Source organism: Pelecanus crispus, chromosome 31 (assembly GCF_030463565.1).
Source record: "Pelecanus crispus isolate bPelCri1 chromosome 31, bPelCri1.pri, whole genome shotgun sequence".
NCBI lineage: Eukaryota > Metazoa > Chordata > Aves > Pelecaniformes > Pelecanidae > Pelecanus > Pelecanus crispus.
Genome location: NC_134673.1, coordinates 1,078,673 through 1,091,421, shown reverse-complemented (window position 1 = coordinate 1,091,421; position 12,749 = coordinate 1,078,673). Strand labels below are relative to the sequence as shown.

Genomic DNA, 12,749 nt, shown 5'->3' with positions numbered 1-12,749 from the left:
CTGTGCGACCAGGTCCCCCGCCTCATTCAGCAGGGGGCCCAAATTTTCCCTGGTCTTCCTTTTCTCACCTATGTCATTACAGAAACCCTTCCTGCTGCCGCCGTTAACATCGCTCGCTAGAATCAATTCCACTGGGGCCTCCGCGTTCCAAATGGCATCTCTGCGTGCTCGGGCAGCGTCCCTGTAGTCCTGCCAGGTGACCTGTCCCTGCTTCCAGCCTCTGTATGCTTTTATTTCATGCCTGAGTTTTGCCAGGAGGTCCTTGTTCATCCCTGCAGGTCTCATGGCATTTTTGCCTGGCCACCTCTGGCCCCTGGAACGGTACCATGTGTTTGTGCCTGAGCAGCTCACCCGCGGCCTCCATATCCATGAATTAGCACGGGAGCGGAGACAAGGAGCTCACATGCAGGTGCTTATTTTCACAGAATCACAGAATCATAGAATGGTTTGCGTTGGAAGGCACATTTAAAGGTCGTCTGGCCCAGCCCCCCTGCGATGAGGAGGGCCATCTTCAACCAGATGAGGTTGCTCAAGGCCCGGTCCGACCTGACCTTGAATGTTTCCACGGATGGGGCATCTCCCACCTCTCTGGGTGAGCTGTTCCAGTGTTTCACCACCCTCGCCGTAAAACATTTCTTCCTTATATCTAGCCTGAATGTACCCTCCCTTAGTTTAAACCCGTTACTCCTGGTCCTAGCACTGCAGGCCCTGCTAAAAAGTCTCTCCCCGTCTTTCTCCTAAGCGCCCTTGAAGCACTGAAAGGCCGCAAGAAGGTCTCCCCGCAGCCTTCTCTTCTCCAGGCGGAACAAGCCCAACCCTCTCAGCCTGTCCTCGTAGGAGAGGGGCTCCAGCCCTCGCATCATTTCTGTGGCCGTTTTGTGCACCCCTGAACTGAGGCGGGAGGAATGCCACCTCGTGTGCATTTGTGGCAGGCGTGTGAGATAGCCGAGTCCCCTTCCAGCCGCAAGCCTACAGAGCCAGGATGAGACAGCTCAGCTGACCTAGCTGAATCCCTTTCCTCTGCAAGGGTAAAGGAGATCCCTGCGTGTCACTGCCTGGGAGCCGTGTCGGTTGACGTGTCGTGGTTTAACCCCAGCCAGCAGCTAAGCACCGTGCAGCCGCTCGCTCACTGCCCCTGCCCTGGTGGGATGGGGGGCTAGGATCGGAGGAGTAAGAGTGAGAAAACTCCTGCGTCGAGATAAGAACAGTTTACGAATTGAAATAAAGTAAAATAGTAACGATAATAATAATGATGAGCCAGTGGAAGCAGGGACAGTGCTGTGTCCTGGGAAGAGTAGAGGGAAGCTGCCTGGTTGTGTAGGGAAGGGGGTCAGGAAGGCCAAGGCGCAGCTGGAGCTGAATTTGGCAAGGGATGTAAAGACTAACAAGAAGGGCTTCTACAGGTATGTCAACCAGAAAAGGCAGGTTAAAGGAAGCGTACCCCCCCTGTGATGAACAAGAACGGCGACCTAGTATCAACAGGCGAGGAGACAGCGGAGGTGCTCGACAACTTCTTTGCCTCAGTCTTCACCGGCAACCTCTCTCCTTGCCCCTCCCGAGTCGACGGACCGCAAGATGGGGCCCAGGGGGGCAAAGCCCCTCCCGCTGTAAGGGAAGTTCCGTTTCGAGACCACCTGAGGAACGTGAATGTGCACAAGTCTATGGGACCTGATGAGATGCATCGCAGAGTCCTGAGGGAACTGGCTGATGGAGTTGCCAAGGCACTCTCCATGACATTTGACAAGTGATGGCAGTCAGGTGAAGTCCCTGGTGACTGGAAGAAGGGGAATGTTGTGCCCATTTTTAAAAAGGGAAGAAAGGAGGACCCTGGGAAGTACCGCCCTGTCAGCCTCACCTCTGTGCCTGGGAAGATCATGGAACAGATCCTCCTAGAAGCTACGCTCAAGCCCATGGAAGACAGGGAGGTGATTTGAGACAGGCAGCACGGCTTCACCAAGGGCAAGTCCTGCCTGACCAAGCCAGTGGCTTTCTATGAAGGAGTGGCTGCATCAGTGGGCAAGGGAAAAGCCACGGGTGTCATCTCTTTGGACTCCTGTAAAGCGTTCGCCACAGTCCCCCACAACACCCTTCTCTCTAAATTGGGGAGATACGGGTTTGATGGGTGGGCTGTTCGGTGGATAGGGAATGGGGTAGTGTTCTACGGCTCGATGTCCGCATGGAGACCGGTGACAAGTGGAGTCCCTCAGGGGCCCGTACTGGGACCGGTGCCGTTTCAGATCTTCCTCAGTGACATAGAGAGCGGGATCGAGTGCACCCTCAGCAAGTTTGCCGACGACACCAAGCCGAGCGGTGCAGTTGACACGCCAGAAGGACGAGATGTCGTCCAAAGGGACCCGGACAAGCTGGAGAGGTGGGCCTGTGCGACCCTCGTGAGGTTCACCGAGGCCAAGTGCAAGGTCGTGCACCTGGGACGGGGCAACCCCCGATATCAATGCAGGCTGGGGGGATGAAGGCATTGGGAGCAGCCCTGCGGAGAAAGACTTGGGGGTACGGGTGGATGAAAAGCTGGACATGAGCCGGCAATGTGCGCTTGCAGCCCAGAAAGCCGACCGTATGCCGGGCTGCATCAAAAGAAGCGTGGGCAGCAGGTCGAGGGAGGGGATTCTGCCCCTCTAGTCTGCTCTGGTGAGACGTCACGCGGAGCACTGCGTCCAGCTCTGGAGCCCTCAGCAGAAGAAGGACATGGAGCCGTTGGAGCGGGTCCAGAGGAGGGCCACAAAAATGATGCGAGGGCTGGAGCCCCTCTCCTACGAGGCCAGGCTGAGAGAGTTGGGGTTGTTCCGCCTGGAGAAGAGAAGGCTGCGGGGAGACCTTCTTGTGGCCTTTCAGTGCTTCAAGGGGGCTTATGAGAAAGACGGGGAGAGACTTTTTAGCAGGGCCTGTAGTGCTAGGTCAAGGAGTAATGGTTTTAAACTGAAGAGGAATAGATTTAGAGTGGATATAAGGAAGAAATTGTTTCCAATGAGGGTGGTGAAGCACTGGAAGGCGTTGCCCAGAGAGGCAGTGGAGGCCCCATCCCTGGAAACATTCCAGGTCAGGTTGGACGGGTCTCTGAGCAACCCGATCTGGTTAAAGCTGTCCCTGCTCACTGCAGGGGGGTTGGGCTAGATGACCTCTAAAGGTCCCTTCCGACCCAAAGCATCTGTCACTGTGTTCGTGACGGGCGGGCAGGGTTCTGTAGCAGCTCGAGGTTGCAAGAGGGGAGCCCAGCAGCTGGCTGGAGCTCACGAGCAGGACTGTCTTCCTCAGTGCAGGGCCCGATGTCTGCGAGGGGCTGCAGCTGGTCTGGAGAGTCCGGTGTGGTGGGTGAGTGTATTTGGGCACAGCCCTGCCAGCTGTCCTGGGCACATCAGCGGTGTGCCTGCGACGGAGCTCCGGAGGGAGGCTGCTGCCGTTCAGGCCTCAGGTCCAGGGAGTGCGTGTCCCCGGGACTGGGGGGACGGTGGCCTGTGGTCCGGGAACCGAGGGCCAGGTGAGGGAGGGGCGTGAGGATGGGAGCAGTGTGCACACCATGAGGAATGACAAAGAGGAGAGAGAGAAGGTCTTTGCGGAGACCCCACGAAGGAGAGCTCCCAGTTGCTGTGGAGCAGGGAAGGAGGGGCAGGTGGAGAGCCCGCCAAAGCAGCAGCGAATGGAGAGTCCTGCCCAGGGGAAGGCTGTGGGCTTGTGGTGCAAGAGGAAGGCTCCTTCTACGGCACAGATGTGCAGCTGCAGAGCAGGGGCAGCGCTCTGGCAAGAGGCGAAGGAGCAAGGAGGGCCGGGGCAGGCTGGAATGTGGCAGGCAGGCTGTGCAAAAGCGTGAGGGAGAAAAGCATTGCTGAAGCCCGGGGTTGAACCAGGGACCTTTAGATCTTCAGTCTAACGCTCTCCCAGCTGAGCTACTCCAGCCCTGCCCCAGCAGCCCTTGTCCCTGTGGCACCCGTGCCAGGCCAGAGGCTGACGGGCACGAGGAGCGTTGCTGGGGCAGGTTCGCAGGGAGAAGCTGTGCCCAGCCCTGGGCAGAGGGGCCCTGGCCTCTCTCTGCCTCCATGGCCAGGTGGGCTCCAGATTTGGGTGGATGGCAGCTTGCACCGGGCATGCCAAAACGCGTGTGGGACTTGAGCGCAAACGTGACGGTGGCAAAGCGAGTGGGCAGGCCGGGCAGGTGTAACCGCAAAGGCTGACGGTGGAAGAGGTGTGGGGCTGTTGGAAGACCTTGTCTCCTTCCCTGGCCATGGAAGGCCTCCTCCCCACCCTCTCTTTCCCCAGCTCAACTTCCCTCCTTTGCTCCCAACTCTTCTACCTCGTCCCTGCCGAGCAGCGCCAGGGGATGGGGAATGGGGGTTGTGGTCGGCCCACAGCGGTTCCTGTCTGCTGCTCCTTCCTTCTTTCTCACACTGTCCCCATGGGGTCCCTCCTACAGGCTACAGTCCCTCGAGGTGAACCCGCTCCACTGTGGGCTCTTCACAGGCCACAGTTCTCTCGGGAATTATCCACTTTCTCTGGTGCTGGGTCCTCCACGGGCTGCAGGGCTTACCTTCTCCACCATGGCCTTCTCCGTAGGCTGCAGGGGAACCTCTGCTGTGCTGTGGTCTTCTCCGTGGGCTGCAGTGGAATCTCTGCTCTGGTGCCTGGACTACCGCCTCCCCCTTCTTCTTCCCCGACCATGGTGTCTGCGGGGCTGGCTTCTCACACCGTTTGGTTCCCCAACGCCTATCCCAGTGTGGCAGTTGTGCCCTTTTTCAAATGCGTTTTGACAGAAGCTCCAGCAGCTTTGTCGATGGGCTCGGTTTTGGCCAGCACTGGGTCCATTTTGGAGCTGGCTGGAAGCAGCCCTATCTGGCACGGAGCGGGCCCGTGGGTCTTATCTGACCGAGGCCACGCATGCAGCCTCCTGGCTACCGAAACCAGGGCATGGATGCCAATGCACAGCGTGAGTCTTTGCCTTGCTAAATGGCGTGCCCTGCTCGTCCCTCATCAAGAAATCCAGGCGAGCTGCTGGAAGAGAGCGAAACGGAGAAGGCCTTGATGCTGTTCAGCGCTGTTCAGCAAAGAGCTGCAACACTGGTGTGTTATCAACGCTGTGCTGGCCACAAGCCCCCAGCCACGCGGGCTGCTGTGCAGAAAATGAAGTCCATCCCGGCCAAAGCCAGTACAATGTACGTGGAAGTACTTTCCAGGCTTAGCGTCTCTGTCACCTCCCAGGGATCGTGGAGGGGCTGACCGGCCTGTAGTTCCCCAGGTCCTCCCTCTTGCCCTTCTTGAAAATAGGAGTGGCATTTGATTTCTTCCAGTCTTTGGGCACTTCCCCCAGTTTCGGTGACTGGTCAAAGATGGGTGGAGAGTGTCCTCGCACTGACATCTGCCAGCTCCGTTGGCACCCATGGGTGCCTGCCGTCAGGGCCCACGACTTACGCGTGTCCAGCTGGCGCAGGTGTTCCCTGACCTGACCCTCTTCCATCAAGGGTATGCCTGCCTGGCCCCAGGCTCGATCCCCCTCATCTCTGGCACCTGGCGTTCCCGAAGGCCGGTCGTGCTAGTAAAAGAGGAGGCGAAGGCGGCGTTCAGCCTTTTCCAATGTCCTGTGCGACCAGGTCCCCCGCCTCATTCAGCAGGGGGCCCAAATTTTCCCTGGTCTTCCTTTTCTCACCTATGTCATTACAGAAACCCTTCCTGCTGCCGCCGTTAACATCGCTCGCCAGAATCAATTCCACTGGGGCCTCCGCGTTCCAAATGGCATCTCTGCGTGCTCGGGCAGCGTCCCTGTAGTCCTGCCAGGTGACCTGTCCCTGCTTCCAGCCTCTGTATGCTTTTATTTCATGCCTGAGTTTTGCCAGGAGGTCCTTGTTCATCCCTGCAGGTCTCATGGCATTTTTGCCTGGCCACCTCTGGCCCCTGGAACGATACCATGTGTTTGTGCCTGAGCAGCTCACCCGCGGCCTCCATATCCATGAATTAGCACGGGAGCGGAGACAAGGAGCTCACATGCAGGTGCTTATTTTCACAGAATCACAGAATCATAGAATGGTTTGCGTTGGAAGGCACATTTAAAGGTCATCTGGCCCAGCCCCCCTGCGATGAGGAGGGCCATCTTCAACCAGATGAGGTTGCTCAAGGCCCGGTCCGACCTGACCTTGAATGTTTCCACGGATGGGGCATCTCCCACCTCTCTGGGTGAGCTGTTCCAGTGTTTCACCACCCTCGCCGTAAAACATTTCTTCCTTATATCTAGCCTGAATGTACCCTCCCTTAGTTTAAACCCGTTACTCCTGGTCCTAGCACTGCAGGCCCTGCTAAAAAGTCTCTCCCCGTCTTTCTCCTAAGCGCCCTTGAAGCACTGAAAGGCCGCAAGAAGGTCTCCCCGCAGCCTTCTCTTCTCCAGGCGGAACAAGCCCAACCCTCTCGGCCTGTCCTCGTAGGAGAGGGGCTCCAGCCCTCGCATCATTTCTGTGGCCGTTTTGTGCACCCCTGAACTGAGGCGGGAGGAATGCCACCTCGTGTGCATTTGTGGCAGGCGTGTGAGATAGCCGAGTCCCCTTCCAGCCGCAAGCCTACAGAGCCAGGATGAGACAGCTCAGCTGACCTAGCTGAATCCCTTTCCTCTGCAAGGGTAAAGGAGATCCCTGCGTGTCACTGCCTGGGAGCCGTGTCGGTTGACGTGTCGTGGTTTAACCCCAGCCAGCAGCTAAGCACCGTGCAGCCGCTCGCTCACTGCCCCTGCCCTGGTGGGATGGGGGGCTAGGATCGGAGGAGTAAGAGTGAGAAAACTCCTGCGTCGAGATAAGAACAGTTTACGAATTGAAATAAAGTAAAATAGTAACGATAATAATAATGATGAGCCAGTGGAAGCAGGGACAGTGCTGTGTCCTGGGAAGAGTAGAGGGAAGCTGCCTGGTTGTGTAGGGAAGGGGGTCAGGAAGGCCAAGGCGCAGCTGGAGCTGAATTTGGCAAGGGATGTAAAGACTAACAAGAAGGGCTTCTACAGGTATGTCAACCAGAAAAGGCAGGTTAAAGGAAGCGTACCCCCCCTGTGATGAACAAGAACGGCGACCTAGTATCAACAGGCGAGGAGACAGCGGAGGTGCTCGACAACTTCTTTGCCTCAGTCTTCACCGGCAACCTCTCTCCTTGCCCCTCCCGAGTCGACGGACCGCAAGATGGGGCCCAGGGGGGCAAAGCCCCTCCCGCTGTAAGGGAAGTTCCGTTTCAAGACCACCTGAGGAACGTGAATGTGCACAAGTCTATGGGACCTGATGAGATGCATCGCAGAGTCCTGAGGGAACTGGCTGATGGAGTTGCCAAGGCACTCTCCATGACATTTGACAAGTGATGGCAGTCAGGTGAAGTCCCTGGTGACTGGAAGAAGGGGAATGTTGTGCCCATTTTTAAAAAGGGAAGAAAGGAGGACCCTGGGAAGTACCGCCCTGTCAGCCTCACCTCTGTGCCTGGGAAGATCATGGAACAGATCCTCCTAGAAGCTACGCTCAAGCCCATGGAAGACAGGGAGGTGATTTGAGACAGGCAGCACGGCTTCACCAAGGGCAAGTCCTGCCTGACCAAGCCAGTGGCTTTCTATGAAGGAGTGGCTGCATCAGTGGGCAAGGGAAAAGCCACGGGTGTCATCTCTTTGGACTCCTGTAAAGCGTTCGCCACAGTCCCCCACAACACCCTTCTCTCTAAATTGGGGAGATACGGGTTTGATGGGTGGGCTGTTCGGTGGATAGGGAATGGGGTAGTGTTCTACGGCTCGATGTCCGCATGGAGACCGGTGACAAGTGGAGTCCCTCAGGGGCCCGTACTGGGACCGGTGCCGTTTCAGATCTTCCTCAGTGACATAGAGAGCGGGATCGAGTGCACCCTCAGCAAGTTTGCCGACGACACCAAGCCGAGCGGTGCAGTTGACACGCCAGAAGGACGAGATGTCGTCCAAAGGGACCCGGACAAGCTGGAGAGGTGGGCCTGTGCGACCCTCGTGAGGTTCACCGAGGCCAAGTGCAAGGTCGTGCACCTGGGACGGGGCAACCCCCGATATCAATGCAGGCTGGGGGGACGAAGGCATTGGGAGCAGCCCTGCGGAGAAAGACTTGGGGGTACGGGTGGATGAAAAGCTGGACATGAGCCGGCAATGTGCGCTTGCAGCCCAGAAAGCCGACCGTATGCCGGGCTGCATCAAAAGAAGCGTGGGCAGCAGGTCGAGGGAGGGGATTCTGCCCCTCTAGTCTGCTCTGGTGAGACGTCACGCGGAGCACTGCGTCCAGCTCTGGAGCCCTCAGCAGAAGAAGGACATGGAGCCGTTGGAGCGGGTCCAGAGGAGGGCCACAAAAATGATGCGAGGGCTGGAGCCCCTCTCCTACGAGGCCAGGCTGAGAGAGTTGGGGTTGTTCCGCCTGGAGAAGAGAAGGCTGCGGGGAGACCTTCTTGTGGCCTTTCAGTGCTTCAAGGGGGCTTATGAGAAAGACGGGGAGAGACTTTTTAGCAGGGCCTGTAGTGCTAGGTCAAGGAGTAATGGTTTTAAACTGAAGAGGAATAGATTTAGAGTGGATATAAGGAAGAAATTGTTTCCAATGAGGGTGGTGAAGCACTGGAAGGCGTTGCCCAGAGAGGCAGTGGAGGCCCCATCCCTGGAAACATTCCAGGTCAGGTTGGACGGGTCTCTGAGCAACCCGATCTGGTTAAAGCTGTCCCTGCTCACTGCAGGGGGGTTGGGCTAGATGACCTCTAAAGGTCCCTTCCGACCCAAAGCATCTGTCACTGTGTTCGTGACGGGCGGGCAGGGTTCTGTAGCAGCTCGAGGTTGCAAGAGGGGAGCCCAGCAGCTGGCTGGAGCTCACGAGCAGGACTGTCTTCCTCAGTGCAGGGCCCGATGTCTGCGAGGGGCTGCAGCTGGTCTGGAGAGTCCGGTGTGGTGGGTGAGTGTATTTGGGCACAGCCCTGCCAGCTGTCCTGGGCACATCAGCGGTGTGCCTGCGACGGAGCTCCGGAGGGAGGCTGCTGCCGTTCAGGCCTCAGGTCCAGGGAGTGCGTGTCCCCGGGACTGGGGGGACGGTGGCCTGTGGTCCGGGAACCGAGGGCCAGGTGAGGGAGGGGCGTGAGGATGGGAGCAGTGTGCACACCATGAGGAATGACAAAGAGGAGAGAGAGAAGGTCTTTGCGGAGACCCCACGAAGGAGAGCTCCCAGTTGCTGTGGAGCAGGGAAGGAGGGGCAGGTGGAGAGCCCGCCAAAGCAGCAGCGAATGGAGAGTCCTGCCCAGGGGAAGGCTGTGGGCTTGTGGTGCAAGAGGAAGGCTCCTTCTACGGCACAGATGTGCAGCTGCAGAGCAGGGGCAGCGCTCTGGCAAGAGGCGAAGGAGCAAGGAGGGCCGGGGCAGGCTGGAATGTGGCAGGCAGGCTGTGCAAAAGCGTGAGGGAGAAAAGCATTGCTGAAGCCCGGGGTTGAACCAGGGACCTTTAGATCTTCAGTCTAACGCTCTCCCAGCTGAGCTACTCCAGCCCTGCCCCAGCAGCCCTTGTCCCTGTGGCACCCGTGCCAGGCCAGAGGCTGACGGGCACGAGGAGCGTTGCTGGGGCAGGTTCGCAGGGAGAAGCTGTGCCCAGCCCTGGGCAGAGGGGCCCTGGCCTCTCTCTGCCTCCATGGCCAGGTGGGCTCCAGATTTGGGTGGATGGCAGCTTGCACCGGGCATGCCAAAACGCGTGTGGGACTTGAGCGCAAACGTGACGGTGGCAAAGCGAGTGGGCAGGCCGGGCAGGTGTAACCGCAAAGGCTGACGGTGGAAGAGGTGTGGGGCTGTTGGAAGACCTTGTCTCCTTCCCTGGCCATGGAAGGCCTCCTCCCCACCCTCTCTTTCCCCAGCTCAACTTCCCTCCTTTGCTCCCAACTCTTCTACCTCGTCCCTGCCGAGCAGCGCCAGGGGATGGGGAATGGGGGTTGTGGTCGGCCCACAGCGGTTCCTGTCTGCTGCTCCTTCCTTCTTTCTCACACTGTCCCCATGGGGTCCCTCCTACAGGCTACAGTCCCTCGAGGTGAACCCGCTCCACTGTGGGCTCTTCACAGGCCACAGTTCTCTCGGGAATTATCCACTTTCTCTGGTGCTGGGTCCTCCACGGGCTGCAGGGCTTACCTTCTCCACCATGGCCTTCTCCGTAGGCTGCAGGGGAACCTCTGCTGTGCTGTGGTCTTCTCCGTGGGCTGCAGTGGAATCTCTGCTCTGGTGCCTGGACTACCGCCTCCCCCTTCTTCTTCCCCGACCATGGTGTCTGCGGGGCTGGCTTCTCACACCGTTTGGTTCCCCAACGCCTATCCCAGTGTGGCAGTTGTGCCCTTTTTCAAATGCGTTTTGACAGAAGCTCCAGCAGCTTTGTCGATGGGCTCGGTTTTGGCCAGCACTGGGTCCATTTTGGAGCTGGCTGGAAGCAGCCCTATCTGGCACGGAGCGGGCCCGTGGGTCTTATCTGACCGAGGCCACGCATGCAGCCTCCTGGCTACCGAAACCAGGGCATGGATGCCAATGCACAGCGTGAGTCTTTGCCTTGCTAAATGGCGTGCCCTGCTCGTCCCTCATCAAGAAATCCAGGCGAGCTGCTGGAAGAGAGCGAAACGGAGAAGGCCTTGATGCTGTTCAGCGCTGTTCAGCAAAGAGCTGCAACACTGGTGTGTTATCAACGCTGTGCTGGCCACAAGCCCCCAGCCACGCGGGCTGCTGTGCAGAAAATGAAGTCCATCCCGGCCAAAGCCAGTACAATGTACGTGGAAGTACTTTCCAGGCTTAGCGTCTCTGTCACCTCCCAGGGATCGTGGAGGGGCTGACCGGCCTGTAGTTCCCCAGGTCCTCCCTCTTGCCCTTCTTGAAAATAGGAGTGGCATTTGATTTCTTCCAGTCTTTGGGCACTTCCCCCAGTTTCGGTGACTGGTCAAAGATGGGTGGAGAGTGTCCTCGCACTGACATCTGCCAGCTCCGTCGGCACCCATGGGTGCCTGCCGTCAGGGCCCACGACTTACGCGTGTCCAGCTGGCGCAGGTGTTCCCTGACCTGACCCTCTTCCATCAAGGGTATGCCTGCCTGGCCCCAGGCTCGATCCCCCTCATCTCTGGCACCTGGCGTTCCCGAAGGCCGGTCGTGCTAGTAAAAGAGGAGGCGAAGGCGGCGTTCAGCCTTTTCCAATGTCCTGTGCGACCAGGTCCCCCGCCTCATTCAGCAGGGGGCCCAAATTTTCCCTGGTCTTCCTTTTCTCACCTATGTCATTACAGAAACCCTTCCTGCTGCCGCCGTTAACATCGCTCGCCAGAATCAATTCCACTGGGGCCTCCGCGTTCCAAATGGCATCTCTGCGTGCTCGGGCAGCGTCCCTGTAGTCCTGCCAGGTGACCTGTCCCTGCTTCCAGCCTCTGTATGCTTTTATTTCATGCCTGAGTTTTGCCAGGAGGTCCTTGTTCATCCCTGCAGGTCTCATGGCATTTTTGCCTGGCCACCTCTGGCCCCTGGAACGATACCATGTGTTTGTGCCTGAGCAGCTCACCCGCGGCCTCCATATCCATGAATTAGCACGGGAGCGGAGACAAGGAGCTCACATGCAGGTGCTTATTTTCACAGAATCACAGAATCATAGAATGGTTTGCGTTGGAAGGCACATTTAAAGGTCGTCTGGCCCAGCCCCCCTGCGATGAGGAGGGCCATCTTCAACCAGATGAGGTTGCTCAAGGCCCGGTCCGACCTGACCTTGAATGTTTCCACGGATGGGGCATCTCCCACCTCTCTGGGTGAGCTGTTCCAGTGTTTCACCACCCTCGCCGTAAAACATTTCTTCCTTATATCTAGCCTGAATGTACCCTCCCTTAGTTTAAACCCGTTACTCCTGGTCCTAGCACTGCAGGCCCTGCTAAGAAGTCTCTCCCCGTCTTTCTCCTAAGCGCCCTTGAAGCACTGAAAGGCCGCAAGAAGGTCTCCCCGCAGCCTTCTCTTCTCCAGGCGGAACAAGCCCAACCCTCTCGGCCTGTCCTCGTAGGAGAGGGGCTCCAGCCCTCGCATCATTTCTGTGGCCGTTTTGTGCACCCCTGAACTGAGGCGGGAGGAATGCCACCTCGTGTGCATTTGTGGCAGGCGTGTGAGATAGCCGAGTCCCCTTCCAGCCGCAAGCCTACAGAGCCAGGATGAGACAGCTCAGCTGACCTAGCTGAATCCCTTTCCTCTGCAAGGGTAAAGGAGATCCCTGCGTGTCACTGCCTGGGAGCCGTGTCGGTTGACGTGTCGTGGTTTAACCCCAGCCAGCAGCTAAGCACCGTGCAGCCGCTCGCTCACTGCCCCTGCCCTGGTGGGATGGGGGGCTAGGATCGGAGGAGTAAGAGTGAGAAAACTCCTGCGTCGAGATAAGAACAGTTTACGAATTGAAATAAAGTAAAATAGTAACGATAATAATAATGATGAGCCAGTGGAAGCAGGGACAGTGCTGTGTCCTGGGAAGAGTAGAGGGAAGCTGCCTGGTTGTGTAGGGAAGGGGGTCAGGAAGGCCAAGGCGCAGCTGGAGCTGAATTTGGCAAGGGATGTAAAGACTAACAAGAAGGGCTTCTACAGGTATGTCAACCAGAAAAGGCAGGTTAAAGGAAGCGTACCCCCCCTGTGATGAACAAGAACGGCGACCTAGTATCAACAGGCGAGGAGACAGCGGAGGTGCTCGACAACTTCTTTGCCTCAGTCTTCACCGGCAACCTCTCTCCTTGCCCCTCCCGAGTCGACGGACCGCAAGATGGGGCCCA

General features: G+C 58.0%; 2 non-coding genes and 1 pseudogene across 2 annotated transcripts; all 3 read right to left on the bottom strand.

The window, feature by feature from the left end:
- Positions 1–12,749, bottom strand: part of LOC142596361 (uncharacterized) — a 488,757-nt pseudogene that overhangs the window by 108,910 nt on the left and 367,098 nt on the right.
- TRNAF-GAA (transfer RNA phenylalanine (anticodon GAA)) lies at positions 3,837–3,909 on the bottom strand. The gene has a single exon. It is a non-coding gene; the product is annotated as a tRNA-Phe (tRNA).
- Positions 9,419–9,491, bottom strand: TRNAF-GAA (transfer RNA phenylalanine (anticodon GAA)). Its single transcript has one exon. It is a non-coding gene; the product is annotated as a tRNA-Phe (tRNA).